Below are 17237 nucleotides of genomic sequence, written 5' to 3' on the forward strand. Positions count from 1 at the left end.
AAGGATAAAAGTGGAAGTATTGCTTAATTTACGTGTGCTTGGTGATTGTGCTTGTCAGGTAATCCTCTTTTGGAAACTCCTTCATTCAAATATTTATTGAGTGCCTCCCACGTGCAAGTAATTATAATTAGTTGTTTGGAAAATAGGTGAACTTGACAGGTGGAGTTTACATTGCAATACAGACAGACTTTAAACAACTAACCATGTCATTATTTAATTATAATTTTGATAAATATTATAAAGGAAAAAATGTGGACATATGCAAATATGCAACAGAAGCATCTGATCTAGTCCAGTACTCTTTAAGTTGAAACCTCTCAAAGAGTAACAAGTGATAATTAGCTAGGAAAAGGGGTTAATGATGAGGGAGAGACCTAGGAGAAAAGAAAAGGGAAAAAAAAAACTCATAAAGACTTTTTTCCTAGTTGGGCTTTACCCCTTTATTCAGGAAGGGATGCCCTGATCAGAGACTTTATCCTATATGTAATTGACCAGAACACTATTATAAGGGCACCTAGGAGATCAAAGTTTTAGCTTTTCCATTATAGCAGTTTCAAGCAAGGAAGAAAGAGACTGGAAATGGAGACTGGGTCAGCTACCTACGGTTTCTGTTACAAAAGAATGATTAGATTCCAAAAGGGATGAGAATTTAAGGTTTGCTGGGGGTAGAAGCAAAATATAAAGGACAAAATCCTAATGAAAAGAATTCAGGGACACTAGATCAGCCCCAAAGCTTATATCCAATCTGCTCAAGAAGAGAATCAAACATTTTATTATATACAAAGAAAAAGAAAAAAGAATAAGGTTGAGATTTTAGTCTATATAGTATTTCTTTGTTATAATCACATCCTTAATATATAAACATATTCAGTCTTATTTTTCAAAAACCAATGTTTACCAATAGAAATACTTAAAGTAGACATTTAAAACGAAGACATTAAGGGAAGAAAAGTTCATAAAGGATGGAAGGAGTGCTAATAGACTTAAGTCATAAAAAGAAAAAGTTACAGGTAAGATAAAAAAATAAAGTCCAACACCTTGCTGTAGAGGAAATACCTGAAGTAGAAAGATACAGGCAAATTTTAGTTTACTTTTTAACTTTTAGCTCATTTCTTCTTATTGCTTAATAATATTTAATTCAGGACGTCCCTGGCTGTCCAGTGGTTAAGACTCAGTGCTTGCACTGCAGGGGGGCGGGGGTTTGATCTCTGGTCGGGGAACTAAGATCCCATGTGCTGCGTGGCATGGCCAAAAAAAAAAAATTAATTGTCTGGATATCTTTCATTGCTGTGTCAGCTGAGAGGGTCTAGAAGCAATAACATCCTAGTAGCAAAGAGTACACCTAGCACCCAGATCTTGGTTTCTAATACCAATTGTCTAATAAAGGACAATACCATACTTCCTTAGAGAAATGGCTGATTCTAGGACTGGAACAGGAAATATGACTTCTTGTAGTGCCAGAAAGAAAGGGAGTGCTGAAAAAAGAAAGCCCACACCAAAAACCTACAATAATGATGGGGTATATCAAAGGGACACAGTAGTCAACTGAAAGAGCTCCCAGTAGCCAAACCTGGAACACTGAGCAATAAAATAAAGTAGTATTGGATTATAATTCGAAGTACAAGTATCCATGAGTCTACACTTACATAAACAGTAAATTTTAAAATGATTGAGAAGAGACATATCTCCCATTCAGAAGAATTCTGTAGATAGTCCTCCCTCAAGAAAGTGGGTATAACTCCCCATTCTGTAACTGTGAACTGTGCTTAGTGACTTCCTTCCAATGCGTACAGTGTGGAAAGGGGGAAAGAGTGACTTTACAATGGAGAAACCTGACAAACACTACATCAGCCAGGTGATCAAGGTCAAACATCAACAATGATGCATCATGTTGATAGAATGAACACTTGATTAGATGTAGTGAGAATGGCACTTTACCTCTGTGATCTTCCTGTCAAAAACCCACAGCCCCTGGGACTTCCCTGGCAGTCTAGTGGTTAAGACTTCGCCTTCCCATGCAGGGGGCGCAGATTTGATCCCTGGTTGGGGGACTAAGATCCCACATGCCACACACTGTGGCCAAAAATTAAAAAAAAGAAAAAAAACTAAGGAAATTTGAATCAAGCATAGACTTTAATATACCATACTAATATAAAGTATTAACAGGGGAAATTGGGTGTGGGATATATGGGAACTCTTGAAAATTTTATGTAAATCAAACTATTCTAAAAAATAGTTTATTAAAAAAACTTAAAAAAAATATGTCCAAAAAGAAGTGGACTAGACTAGCTAGTATGTGCCTTAACAGCCATTGTGGATATAACAGGACAAGTCAACAGTGAAAAACAAGATGAATTTAACATTTTTGTAGACAATAAAATGGGACAAATAGAGAATATATGTTTTCTCAAGTATTTGATTCCTTTGGGGGCAAGAAAATCCATGTAAAATATAAAAAGTAAACATTTTAAACAGTACATTCATAGAAGTATTCTGTTGTAAAATGCTGTCATTAAAGTGTTTAACAATAATGGAAAACTAAAAAATTCTTCACACATATTTAAAAATCCTAGAAAGTATTATTTTATACACCAACTTTCATAAATAGTACTTATTAAAATTTGCACAACACAGTCAAAGCTGTAACTTACCAGAAAATAGTGCTATATTCTTTATTCCAGAAATAAGGTAGAAATGTCTATGTTACAAAGAAAGAGAAAAACTATAACTGATCTAAAACTTGGGAAAAGAACTGAGAGAACCAAAGGAAAAGAGAAAATGGAAATCAGGAAAAGAAAAGAAAGTGAATACTGGAAATTGAATAAAATTGCACTTATTCCACAATATTTCAGCCAAATTTATATCAACATTACCTTAAGAAAGAAAAGTAAATTAGTAAAATTAGAAATGAAAAGGGAAGTTTAATTCAGAAGAATCTAAAAAATATTATGGAAAGTTAGCAAAATGAGTAGAGCCCCAGAGATTTTCTTGGAAAAAATTTCATTTAAATACAGTATTCAGTCATTCAATAAGTATTAACTGAGCGTCTACTAGGTGTCAGGCACTATTCTAAATGCTGTGGACATAGTGTTGAACTAAATATCCCTGCTTTCATTATGTGCTTATATTCTAGAGAAGGGAAACAATAAAAATAAATATGCCAGATGGAGTATTGGTGTTAGGATGTATTCGTTTACTAGGGCTGCCATAACAAAGTACCATAGACTGGGTGGCTTAAACAAGTTTATTTTCTAACAGTTCTAGAAAGCTAGAAGTCTGAGATCAAGGAGTTGGCAGGTTGGTTTCCTCTGAGGCCTCTCTCCTTGGCTTGCAGAGAGCTGCCTTCTCCCTGTGTCTTCACATGATCTTCCCTCTATGGGTATCTGTGTCCTAATCTCTCCTTATGAGGACACTGGTCATAATGGATTAGGGCCCACCTGAATGACCTTATTTTACCTTAACTACCTTTTTAAAGGGCCTATCTTCAATACAGTCACATTCTGAGGTACTGGGACTTAGGACTTAAACATATAAATTTTAAAGAGACATAATTCAGGCTATAACAGATGTTATGTTACAATGTGGTAACACATTAACCCCCAAAGCTCAGTGGTTTAACACGAAGTTTATTCTTCACCCTTGCAAAATTCAGTGAGCCAGGCAACTTTTCAGGGCAACTGCCTGATAAGGTAACTCAGTGATTCAGTCTGTTTCTGTTGTGTGGTTTGCCAGTGCCACGTGTGGTCTGTGAGATTGCTGCATCAGGGGAAGAGAGAGCTGGAGGGTTGCATGGTGGCTCCAATATGCTCTTGCCTAGAAGTGTAGAAGCACCCTTCTGCTCACAACCCATTGGTCAGAGCTGGGCATATGGCCCTACCTAATTGCAAGAGTTATTGGGGTGGGGAATGGACATTTCATGAGCTGTAAATGTCTCTGCCACAGCTGGTAATAAGTGCTATAACAAAAACCAAGCAGAGTAGGGTGACAGATACGAGTGTTGTTTTAAAAAGGGTGGTCAAATACAGCCACTATGAGAAAGTTAACATTTAAGTAAAGTCACAAAGGCAGTGAAGAAATGGGGGAAAGTGTTCTTTGCCTGAGGTAATGAAGAAATAGCAGAGAAGCCTGCTGGCTGGAGCAAAGCAAGTGAGGGAGATGACAGGAAATAAAGGGCTATGTCATGGAGGACTTTATAGGCAAGAACTTTGGACTTTATTCTGAACTGGGAAAATATTGGGGGTTTCTATAATGGGATTTAAGTTTTGAAAAATCATGCTGGTGATCGCATAGAAAAAAGACTGTAGGAGGCAGGATGGAAGTCAGGAAACAGAAAGGTGTAGCAGTCGTCCATGTGGGGAATCACCGGGCTGGGGCTGGAACTGGGCTGGGATGCTGCACTCTCTTGGATGATTTTCACCACCACCCCCCCCCCCCCGCAAAACCACCAGCAACATCTCTCCCCCTCCTCACTCTCAGCTTATTTTATTAAACTATGAATAACTGGAAAAGAAATTCCACCTGCATCAAACAAGTCTACCAAGCTATCGGTATCTGCCTGCTCGCAATCCTTGTTCACCCATTTCTATTAGCGTATAAATATTTAAACAGAGAACCTTAACGCCCACATCTCTTACCTGCTGTTGTCCCATTCCCCTGCTCCTCTTTACAGCAAAAAGAAATACATCTATTTGCTGTCACCATTTACTATCTCTAAAATCAAGCTTGAAAAAAATAAAAAATATCAAGCTTGTATCCCCACCACTTTGTCTTAATTGCTCTGTTCTCAAGCTCTCAATGATCTGTAAACTGCCAAATCCAAAGGTCAATTTTCATTTTACTCAACTTCTCAGGACCAATGACACATGCATTTTCTTCTCCCTGAAACATTTTCTTCCTTTTGTCTTTAGGACTCCTCTGTTTTGTTTCTCCTCTTACCTCTGGCTGCTCCTAAATTTCCTTTGCTTATCTTCTAATCTCTGAAGTCTAATCTCCATATGACTAGCCTTTGGATCTCTCTTTTATTCCCCAGCAATTGTGCAATTAATGTCCTAGGTCAGAGACTTTCAGTGATTTTCAAACTGTAGGACAGAACCAGTATTCAGTTAAAAAAATCAGTTGAGTTGGGAGCAGAAGTTTTAAAAAACTGAACAGAATAAAGTGGAAGAGAAAGGGAAGGTAAATTTGCTTCTTGAAACTTTTAAGCTATATATTGATCAATACATGTAAATACAGTCAGTATGGAAAATGTATTTTGTATTCTGGGTTGAGGTCAGAAGGTATCAGAGTTAGTGCTCTGTGTGAGCTCATCCAATCCTGTGGCTTTTAATCCACTGACCACTGACCAATCAATTTTTATCTCTGTATGTCTCCCCAGAATTCCAGTGAGTCCTGGCTCACCCTAGCATTGCCTCCAGAGTACTGCCTAACTCACAGATCCTTCTGGATCTACAAAAGTTCTTTGCCACTTCCTACTGAAGGATGGCAGGATTCCACATGCACGGATCAGCCAACTTTCTTTGCTTCCCAGATAAGGAACACCAATGGAGGATACTGTTCCTGACTTCGTGGAACATCTGTTGCCAGAGGCAGCAGAAAAGGTCAACCAGGTTGTGGCAACTGGCCTTGTAACCTATTTTCCATAGTACAAGATGAATATTGCCGAAGATCCATCACTATATTTTGTACTCTTTGTAGTGCTGCATTCCAGGTGTGTTATAGAAATGAAGAGGATATTTGACCTTGTCCTATTGACCTGGAGGATATTTTGAGTCCACTGTTTTGACCCTGTCAATGTGCTCATAGATAGCTAAGTATGCAAAGTGATCGGAAATGTATGGTGGAATGTGATTACCCAATAGATCACACCAGGACAACCTAACAACTGGCATATCTGCAGGTATTTGCTCCCAATTCACTCATGAATTTAGTAAGAAATAATACAAATTATTTATTACACAGCTTATAATGAATATTATGGGAGAAATTGTCAGTGGCTGAGACTTTCTACAAAGTTTGATCTAGGAAAACTACACTTGGTAGAAGTAGTCACTACAAACAAAGTGACAGAGCTATAACCAGGAAAGTTTGATGTGGACAAAAGCTTAATGCCAAATCAAATATTTACTTAGATATGTTTGTATTTACATATACAAAGACTAATCATGGAAATGATAATAAAATATAATTTAAAATAAAAATTGGAAGTCCCATAAGCCCTCTTCACAGCCTTTCTATGATGGGGGGGATGGTAGGCTGTGGACCTTCATTCACATTAGGGAGCAAAAGTAAACAAAAGTGTTCATTAAGGCAAATCAAACCATTATTGCTTATTCCTCTGCTCTCCCCTTGTTTTCTAGCTTTGGGTAAAGAAGTATTTTCCATTTTTCTTTTCAAGTTCAACATCATAATGCCGGACCGAATTCCCTCCCCCTTCCAAAACAAGAATGATACATGCGGTTAGGCTCAGGGGTCACTAAAGGACGAAGCCAGTGGTGGGTCTTTCCTCTTCCTCGCCCGGGTTGATCAGGGCGCGCCGGCTGTCGACTCTGCACAGCAGCCCATGAGCTGGGAGAGCAGAAAGACCGCGCCGACGCCGACGCCCGCCCCCAGATCACCGTCGTCGCTGGGCAACGCCTCTGCCCCACCCCGGTCGAGCACGTGACGTGTGCATCACGTGACAGACCAGTCGGCGTCCTCCCGCGGAGGGTTGTAAACAGGCTTAGCGGTGGCCGAGCTGCAGCCCTGCTGCGTCCGCGTCTCCGGCATGCCCGAGGCGGGCGGGGGTTTCCCCGCCGCGAGCTCAGCGCCCACCTGAGGTAACTCCTGCGGCCTCGGGTCCGGCGTACCCGCGCCGCGCGGAGCCGCCGCTGCTGGCCGCTGTCGAGGCCGGCCGAGCCCCCGGCCCTGGCAGGGGGTGTGGCTGCCCGTTGTGCGGTCCGCGACAGGTGGGCGGGTCGGGGGCGGCCGTCGAGGACCGGGTCTCGCACCGCCCTGGGCCGGGGCCCAGGCGCCTATCCGGCCGAAAGGCGGCAGCGACCCCGGGCCGTGGGCTCTTCCGCCCCGGTTTTCGAGGCTGCCCTTGGGCCGGGCTGAGCCGGGGGCCGCAGGAGCCATCGGGCGCTGAGGGCCCGGGGCTGCCAGCGTGGAGTCCCAGTTGAAGTCCTGCCCCCGACGGGCTGTGAGACCTTGGGCAAGTCAGCCCTCCCCTTGGCCTGAGTTTCCGCATCTGTAAAATGCAAGGATGGACTAGGTGATTTCTGAGGATCTTACTCTTCCGACGTGTGTGATCTCGAGAGAGGCCTGTATACATTGGAAGCTGCCAGAGGGAGAGCATAGGTAGATATTTCGTCTTTTAATTGCTGAGTTTCTGTTTGACTTTCAGTTTTTCACCTGACACGATTTGGATTCTTGTTCACTAGGTGAAGTTTTTAATAGAAAACTTAGAGAAAGTCATAATGGTTTATGTTACTTTTTTTTCTCCCCCCAGGCTTTTAAAAATGCAACGGAACCTTTTTTCTTAAAACCTTGTTTGGAAGCCGAATTTGTCAAAATCAGAATCTTTATCTGCTATACTGTCTTCCTCCCCCCTCCCCGGCTCCCATACCCCTGAGAGAACTAGGTTTGGGAGAAAAGGAGGTCCTGTTTTATGTAGTGAGTGAACATAAACAGAATCTGAGGTGATGGTGTGTAGGCAAAAAGATTATCAGGAGGATTTTTTTTTTTTAAGTTAAGAGAAATACATAGTTTCCTCATTTGTTGTTTTTGAAGACTAGAGTTGGTAAGTTTACTAGAACTCACAGTTTGATGTTAAAAGAGGAAAACCATATCCTTTGACAGCTTGTCTGCTTGGTGCTTCTGTGAGGTGTGTGAAAATCAGAGGTCGAATGGACCATGAGTGGAACCCAAGGTGACCTAGTGAAATATGTTTTCTCTTTTGAAAGCAAACTGACTTCCTTGATGTTTGGTTTAGGTAAGTCACTTCCCTTCTTGGGGTCACAGTTTCTGCTACAAAGTGAGGAAATTGGATTGATTTGGGCTTCCCTTAGGGTTGCCAGATAAAATACAGGACACCCAGTTAAATTTGAATTTTAGTAAACAGTGAATAAGTTTTTAGTATAAAGCGTAGGGCATGCTTTACTAAAAAGTCATTGTTGGGCTTCCCTGGTGGCGCAGTGGTTGAGAGTCCACCTGCCGATGCAGGGAACACGGGTTCGTGCCCCGGTCCGGGAAGATCCTACATGTGGCGGAGCGGCTGGGCCTGTGAGCCATGGCCGCTGAGCCTGTGCTCCGCAACGGGAGAGGCCACAACAGCGAGAGGCCTGCGTACTGCAAACAAAACAAAACAAACAAAAAAAAGTCATTGTTTATCCGAAATTTAACTGGGCCGACTGCATTTTTATTTGCTAAATCTGGCAACCCTAGCTCCAACATTTTTGTCTTCTTTAAATTAGTTCCAGGAAGATACTATAGATGCATAGATGGGAGTGAATTCATTAAACCAGTCAAGACCCTTTGTTTGTTATCAGTAGCAGTGTCTAGTTCTTGAAGAACAGCTCTGTTTCACTTTGGTCCCTCCTGCCCCCCCTCCATGTAGCAGATCTTTTTTGCTATAATCACATAATGTTTAGGTTTATACTCTTGGTGGTAAACAATTTAAATAACTGAAAGAAAAAAAAGTTGCCAAAATTTCTAAAATTACCAAATTTGAGTCATGAAATGGCATATACTATTTTTTTTCTAGAAAAGATACTTCACAATCCTACTTATTCTTTAGTTATCTGATTGACTCAAGACATTTTCTAAAGCAGTGGACTGTTCTGATGGTAAATAATCCTACAGGAAGATCTTAGGCCTTTTGCTTTGGCCACCTGTGAGTATGGAAATGACCAGTGTATGCACTATAAACATTTAGTTTTAACTATTTATCAGTTTTGTGTTTGCTATATTTTGAAGATTTTCAATGTTGAAATTTTTTTCGGGCAGTGTAATTTTTAATTCTTCATTTTTGAGGATTTTTTTAAAAAATTAGGCCTGATTTAGTTTCTTTGCTCAACTCACTCTGAAATCCCTGAATTTTCTAATTCATGGATTCATTTAACAGTCAACAAAAACAAAAAACCTGAGCACTGCCTTTGAGCCAGGCTGATGTGATCACTGTTGTAGTTTTTCAGGTGCTTATTCTGATAGAGGAGTTAAATCACATGCAATCAGGGAATAATGTGTTGAGGGTCTTGAAGTGATAGAAGTGCTACGGAAACTGACAGGAGGATTAGTGCCCATCTGGTCATTAGATGGAATGGCAGAACTTCACAGAGGGGGTGGTATTTAATCCAGGTCATGGGGTTTAAGGTGGGGTTAGGAAGACAGGCTTAAAGACAGGTGGGAAGATGCAGGAAAGGGCAGGGGAAGCCATCTTCTCAGTTCTACAAAGCATACACTTCGTTGGATTGAAAATAGTTGACAATATTGTTTACATGTAGTTTTTGATTCACTGTGAATGCTAGCCTGAATTCTCTAGTCTTGCTGCTCAGTTCCTACAGGAGACCTTTTCTCTGGGCCATTCGGTTTCTCCAGAGAATCATCTGTTCTCCCCCTGTGTATTAATCTTGCTTTTCAAGGTGTATTCCGTAGACTGTTCACGTTGGTATCATCTTGGTGCTTGTTAGAGATGTAGAATCTCAGGCCACATCCCAGGTGTGCCTCAGAACAAGATGATTTATATGCACAAGAAATTTTGAAAGCACTGGACTGTGCTGTGCTATGGCAACAGCACAAGAGCAACAACAAAATATTTTTGTCATGAAAAGTCTAACACAAGTTGGATGTAACTCCTCCATCTGTAGCTATGCCATCTGGCTTCCAAGATGGCAGTGGAAGAGCTGGAGGATCTCAATGAATGGTTTTAAAGGCCAGGCCTGGAAGTGGCTAACATTACTCTCACCATATTATATTGGTAAGGAATTAGTCACCTTACCTCTAACATAATTGCAAAGGAGGCTGGAAAATGTATTCTTCTAATTTGCCCAGGAACAGGGACCAGTGTAGTGGATAAGTAGCATTGACTCTGCTTCAGTTGGCCATTCTGGTCCCCAGACTGTTTCATTCTCCCTCCCACATGTAGGGCATGCTAACCCCCTGTACAACCAGCCATTGCCTTCAGTTCAAAGTACAGGCATACCTTGGAGATATTGCGGGTTCAGTTCTAGACCAACGCAATAAAGCAAATATTGAGATAAAGCAAGTCACAACTTTTTTTTGGTTTCCCAGTGCACATAAAAGTTATGTTTATGCTATACTGTAATCTGGTAAGTGTGCAGTAACACTATGTCTAAAAAAGACAATGTACATACCTTAATTTAAAAATACTCTACCGTTAAAATGTGCTTATCATCATCTGAGCCCTCAGTGAGTCCTCATCTTTTTCCTGATGGAGGGTCTTGCCTTGATGTTGATGGCTGCTAACTGATCAGGGTGGGGTGAAGGTTGGGGTGGCTGTTGGAATTTCTTAAAGTAAGCCAGCAGTGAAGTTTGCCATATTGATTGATTCTTCCTTCCATGAGCCATTTCTCTGTAGCATGCAGTGCAGTTTGATAAATTTCATGCACAGTAGAACTTCTTTCAAAGTTGGAGTCAGGCCTCTCAAACCTTGCCACTGCTTCATCAACTAAGTGTATGTAACATTTTAAATCCTTTGTTGTCATTTCAGCAGTCTTCAACAGCATCTTCATCAGGAGTAGATTGCATCTCAAGAAACCACTTTCTTTGCTCATCTGTAAAAGCAACTCATCCACTAAAGTTTTATCAAGAGATTTCAGCAATTCAATCACATCTTCAGGCTCTACTTCTAATTCTTGTTCTTTTGCTGTTTCCACCACATCTGCAGTTACTTCTTCCACTGAAGTCTTGAACCCCTTAAGAACTCATCCATAAGGTTGGAATCAACTTCCAAACTACACTTAATTTTGATATTTGGAACTCTTCCCACGAATCATGAATGTTCTTAGTGATATCTAGAATGATGAGATCCTTTCCAGAAGGTTTTCAGTTTTACCCAGCTGTATCAGAGGAATCACTATCTATGGCAGCTACAGCCTTCTGAGATGTATTTCTTAAATAATAAGACTTGAAAGTCAAAATTACTCCTTGATCCATGAGCTGCAGAATGGATGTGTTAATGGTCATGAAAACACCCATACAATAATCTCATTGTATATCTCACTCAGTGCTCTTGGGTAACCAAGTGCATTTTCAGTGAGCAGTAATATTTTGAAAGGAATCTTCTTTTCTGGGCATTGGGTCTCAACAGTGGGCTTAAAATATTTAGTGACATGTTGTGAAAAGATATGCTGTCACCCAGGCTTTGTTGGTCCATTTATAGAGTGCAGGCAGAGTAGACTTAGCATAATTCTTAGGGACCCTAGGAATTTCGTAAATGACCATTGGCTTCAACTTAAAGTCACCAGCTGCATTAGTCCCTAATAAGAGAGTGAGCCTGTCCTTTGAAGTTTTGAAACCAGGCATTGACTTCTCTCTAGCTATGAAAGTCCTAGATGATATCTTCTTCCGATATAACACAGTTTCATCTTCATAGAAAGTCTGTTGTTTAGTATAACAACCTCATTAATCATTTTAGCTAGATCTTTTGGGTAACTTGCTGCAGCTTCTACATCAGCACTTGCTGCTTCCTCTTGCACTTTGATGTTATGGAGACATCTTCTTTCCTTAAACCTCATGAACCAGCCTCTGCTAGATTCAGACTTTTCTTCTACAGCTTCCTGATCTTTCTCAGCCTTTATCAAATTGAAGAGAGTTAGGGCCTTCCTCTGGATTAGGCTTTGGCTTAAGAAAATGTTGTGACTGGTTTGATCTTCTATCTAGACCACTAAAACTTTCTCCATATCAGCAATAAGGATATTTCACTTATCATTCATGTGTTCACTGGAGCGGCATTTTTAATATTCTTCAAGAACTTTTCCTTTGCGTTCATAACTTGGCTAACTGGTGCAAGAGGCCTAGTTTTCAGCCAGTCTTGGCTTTCAACATGCCTTCCTTCTTAAGCTTAATCATTTCTAGCTTTTGATTTAAAGTGAGAGGACTCTTTGTTTCATTTAAACCATCCCTTCTCTTGAGGATTATTAACTGGACTACTTTCACTATTGTGTGTCTCAGGGAATAGGGGGGCTTGAAGAGAGGGAGAGAGACAGGAACAGCTGGTTTGTAGAGCAGTCAGAACATACACAACTTTTATTGATTAAGTTTGCCATCTCACATGGGCATGGTTCATGGCATCTAAAACAATTAAAATAGTAACATCAGAGATTACACTGATCACAGATCACCATAAAAATACAAGAAGAGTGAAAAAGTTTGAACTATTTTAAGAATTACCAAAGTGTGACACAGACACACAGAGGACACAGAGTGAGCGAATGCTGTTGGAAAAATGGCGCCGATAGACTTGCTCAATGCAGGGTTGCCACAAACCTTTAATTCGTAAAAAATGCAATATCTGCTAAGTCCCAGTAAAATGAAGAACAATAAAATGAGGTATGCCTGTATGGGATCTTTGAGTGGTGCCAGGCTATCTTATCAGGTCCAGATAAGCCTTTCTTGTTCAAATGAATTAAGAAAACACATTATTTATTACTCTCCTCACCAAAGTATTATAATAAGGGCACAACATGACTAGTAAACAGTAGCATTTGGAAGGTGAAGCATAGACACACAGTATTTACTCTTCTGTAGCAGTTCTTTAATGTTTATGGACAGATATAAAGGAAGGTTCCCTTCCCTAGAAGGGAAGGATGTTTCTTGATTGGACTCTGATTTTGTTCCCTGGGAGAAACACTCACATCCTTTTTTCTCCATGGCTCCAGGGAACATCCTTAGGTTCTTCTTTTTCCATTATTTTGTTTGCTCACACCCTGTGTCCAGAATTGATGCTGGAAGCATGCTGTCCTGGGTATCATGCAGTTTGCCTGTTTGTAGAAGGTTGGACTCCCAGAGGTTGTTTTTTTTTTTTTTTTTTTTGCGGTACACGGGCCTCTCACTGTTGTGGCCTCTCCCGTTGCAGAGCACAGGCTCCGGACGCGCAGGCTCAGCGGCCATGGCTCATGGGCCCAGCCGCTCCGCGGCATGTGGGATCTTCCCGGACCGGGGCACGAACCCGTGTCCCCTGCATCGGCAGGCGGACTCTCAACCACTGCGCCACCAGGGAAGCCCCCAGAGGTTGTTTTTAAGTCTTGAACAGACATTCTAAATCTGGCCCTGTTGTTTTTCTGCCAATACATTTCCTACAGAAACTTAGCAGACTCTTAATCCATTTGCTTCCAGTCAATTCAGAGTACCAATAACCAAATAAATTTTTGATTTTTGCTAGAAACAGCCAATAATAATCAGCCTACACTGTAAAGTTTCATTTTCCAGTTTTTCCCCATACAGTTTTAAAGTCATCATGTGTGTGATTTGCCTTCTGAGTTACAGCCATCAACAGGTTTTGTAACCATTTTTCTACTGCATAAGGTGGATCATCATCTTTTCCTTCTCTGATATGAAATTCCTCATTGCGTACAGAGTGGTGACTAAGAAAAATGCAACTTGTTGAGGGTTTTGTTATGATAGCATCCCACTTCTGGTAGCGGTTTCTGTTGGAGAGGTGGCCAAGGAACTAGTTGTTTTATTTGTAGAAGTTTCTATTTTAGCTAGTATTTTACTAGTACTCAAAACCTGAGACCTGAGCTCTTTGGCATCCTATAGGCAAATTAGCTCATTTTGTATATTTATTATTTCACATACTTTTTATTGTGGCTTTCTCCACTTTGCTAAATTAATTAGTATTCCCATATTTTCTGTCTTTAAAAAACAGTTGAAATCTTTTTTGTCTGCTTGGGTGCCGTCTCTCCTCATTTGTGGCCTTGTGATTTATGTCTTTTTTTTTCCTTTTTCTTAAATTTAATTTTTCATTTTGAGATAACTGTAGGTTCATATGCAGTTGTAAGAAATAATGTAGAGGGATCCCATTTAACCTTTATACAGTTTTCTCCAAAGTTAACAGCTTGCAAAATTTTAGTACAATATCACAACTAGGATATTGACATCTTTATAGTTAAGATGCAGAATATGTCTGTCACCACAAGGTTCCCTCATGTTGTTTTTTAAAATAATTAATTAATTAATTTTGGGCTGCGTTGGGTCTTTGTTGCTGCGCGCGGGCTTTCTCTAGTTGCGGCGAATGGGAGCTACTCTTCGTTACGGTGCACGGGCTTCTCATTGCAGTGGCTTCTCTTGTTGTGGAGCAAGGGCTCTAGACTTCAGTAGTTGTGGCATGCGGGCTCAGTAGTTGTGGCTCGTGGGCTCCAGAGTGCAGGCTCGGTAGTTGTGGCGCACGGGCTTAGTTGCTCCGCGGCATGTGGGATCTTCCTGGGCCAGGGCTCAAACCCATGTCCCCTGCATTTTGGCAGGCGGATTCTTAACCATTGCGCCACCAGGGAAGTCCCCCTCATGTTGTTCTTTTATAACTACCCCCACTTCTCCCTGCTCCCACTGCCTTCTTAACCCCTGGCAACCGCTAATCTGTTCTCCCATTTCTATAATTTTGTCTTTTCAAGGATATTATATAAATGGAATTATACATTATGTGATCTTTTTGGATTGGCTTTTCTCACTGAGCATAATTCTCTGGAGATTCATCATTGTTGTTTCATGTCCAAATAGTTCTTTTTTTATTCCTTTTACATTGCTGAATAGTATTCTATGGTATGAATGTACCATAATTTGTTTAATCACTTACCTGCCGAAGGACGTCTAGTTGAATAAAGCTATTACAAACATTTGTGTGCATGTTTTCCTGTAACCATATTACTTCATTTCTCTGGTTATAAAACTCCTGGAGTTGCTGGGCTGTATGATATTCACATGATATGTTTTAGGAAATTGCCCAAGTGTTTTCCAGAGTACCATTTTACATTCCTACCAATATGGAAAGGATGGTTCAATTTCTCCTTATCCTTGCCCACGTTTTGCTGTTGGCACCATTTTTAATTTTAGTCATTCTAGTAGATATGTAGTGATAACTTCATTGTGATTTTAATTTGCATTTCCCTAATGGCTAGTAAGGTTGAACATATTTTCATGTGTTTATTAGCCACTTGTATATTCTCTCAGCAAAAGTCTCTTCATGTCTTTTGCCCATTTACTAATTGGATTTTTGTTGTTGTTGACTTCTAAGAGTTCTTTATATATTTTAGATACTAGTCCTTTGTCAGATATGTGGTTTGCAAATATTTTCTCCCACTCGGTGGCTGATCTTTTTACCCTTTGAAGAACAAAAGTTTTTTATATTTATGAAGTTCAATTTATAAAGTTTTCCAATTGGGAATCAAGGCTTTGGTGTCAAGTTTAAGAACTCTGTCTAACTCTAAATCCTAAAGCTTTTTTTTTTAATGCTTTTTCTCCCCTAAAAGCTTTTAGGTTATACATTTAAGTTCATGAACTATTTTGAGTTAATTTTTGTGTAAGGCGTTGAAACTTTATTTGAGGTTCATTCTTTTCCCCTTATTGCTCTGGCACCATTTGTTTAAAAGTTCTCTTTCCTTCACTGAATTGCTTAATTAAAAGTCATTTTGGCATATTTGTGTGGGTCTATTCATGGGTTCTTTGTTCTTTTCCACTGAATTATATGTCTGTCTCTCTGCCAGTATCACGCAGTCTTGATAGTAGCTCTATAATAAGTCTTGAAATCAGTAGAGTGATTCTTCCCATTCTCTTCTCTTTCGAGTGTTTTAGGGGCTTCCCTGGTGGTGCAGTGGTTGGGAGTCCGCCTGCCGATGCAGGGTACGCGGGTTCGTGCCCCGGTCCGGGAAGATCCCACATGCCACGGAGCGGCTGGGCCCGTGAGCCATGGCCGCTGAGCCTGCGTGCCTGGAGCCTGTGCTCCGCAACGGGAGAGGCCACGGCAGTGAGAGGCCCGCGTACCGCAAAAAAAAAAAAAAAAAAAAAGGTTCTTGTCAAAATCTTTTAAAGACTTTTGTAGACATAGACAAGATTATTTTTAAATGCATATGCGAAGAGAAAAGCTAAAACACTTTTTTTTTTTTTGTGGTACGTGGGCCTCTCACTGCCGTGGCCTCTCCCGTTGCGGAGCACAGGCTCAGCCGCTCCGTGGCATGTGGGATCTTCCCGGACCGGGGCACGAACCCGCGTACCCTGCATCGGCAGGCGGACTCCCAACCACTGCACCACCAGGGAAGCCCTTGACAAGAATCTTGTTAAGCTTGTGTATTAATTAGGGAATAATAGACATTTTTACTTTGTTGACTTTTCCAGTCCATGAATGCAGGTATGCATCTTAATTTATTAGTTTACTCTCTAATTTCTTTCATGAGCATTTTATAGTTTTCAGCATAAAAGGTCTTTGTTACATTTACACCTAAGTATGCCGTATTTTTTCATGATTGTAAATGGTGTTGTATTTTTAATTTCCGTGTCCTTGTTTTCATTGTTTGTATTAGAAGTATGACTAATTTTTGTATGTTTATCTTGTATACTACAACTTTGCTGAATTCACTTATTCTGCGAGTATTTTTTGTAGATTCCTTGGGACTTTCTGTGTCATCTGAAAATAGGTACAGTTTTCTTTCTTTCTAAGCTGCATGCCTTTTGTTTCTTTTCTTGCCTTACTGCATTGGCTAGAACTTCCAGCACTATGTTGTAAATAAGAGTTGCCTTTTTCCCAGTCTTAGGGGCAAAGCAATTGTTTTCTTATCATTAAGTATAATATTAGGTGTAGGGTTTTTTTTTTGTAGGTGCTGTTTTTCAAGTTAAGGATGTTCTTTTTTATTCCTATTTTTCTGAGAGTTTTTTTTCTTAAATCGTGAATGGGTGTTGAATTCTGTCATACGCTTTTTCTTTGTTCATTGGAATCATATGATTTTATTCATTAGTCTCAACATAGTAGATTACATTGATTACTTTCCTTTTTTAAAAAAAATTTTATTGGAGTATAGTTGATTTACAATGTTGTGTTACTTTCTGCTGTACAGCAAAGTGAGTCAGTTATACATATACATATATCCACTCTTTTTTAGATTCTTTGTCCATATAGGTCATTACAGAGTACTGAGTAGAGTTCCCTGTGATATACAGTAGGTCCTTATTAGTTATTTATTTTATATATTATAGTGTGTATATGTCAGTCCCAATCTCCCAATTTATCCCTCCCCCTGATTAATTTTCAAAAA

At 40.2% G+C, this 17237-nt stretch overlaps 1 protein-coding gene across 11 annotated transcripts in view; it reads left to right on the forward strand.

Moving 5' to 3' along the window:
• The first annotated feature begins 6674 nt into the window (after nt 1-6674).
• Nucleotides 6675-17237, forward strand: part of MARCHF8 (membrane associated ring-CH-type finger 8) — a 111612-nt gene continuing 101049 nt past the window's right edge. For 5 of the 11 annotated variants that reach the window (XM_033412135.2, XM_033412151.2, XM_033412148.2 and 2 more), the window contains exon 1: nt 7197-7335. The gene's annotated coding sequence lies outside the window, so the exon portion shown is untranslated. Of the gene's footprint in view, nt 6816-7196; nt 7336-7836; nt 7970-10705; nt 10931-17237 lie in introns of those variants that run through there. The other 6 variants (XM_033412137.2, XM_033412140.2, XM_033412138.2 and 3 more) reach the window with 5 other exon arrangements.

Source organism: Orcinus orca, chromosome 14 (assembly GCF_937001465.1).
Source record: "Orcinus orca chromosome 14, mOrcOrc1.1, whole genome shotgun sequence".
NCBI lineage: Eukaryota > Metazoa > Chordata > Mammalia > Artiodactyla > Delphinidae > Orcinus > Orcinus orca.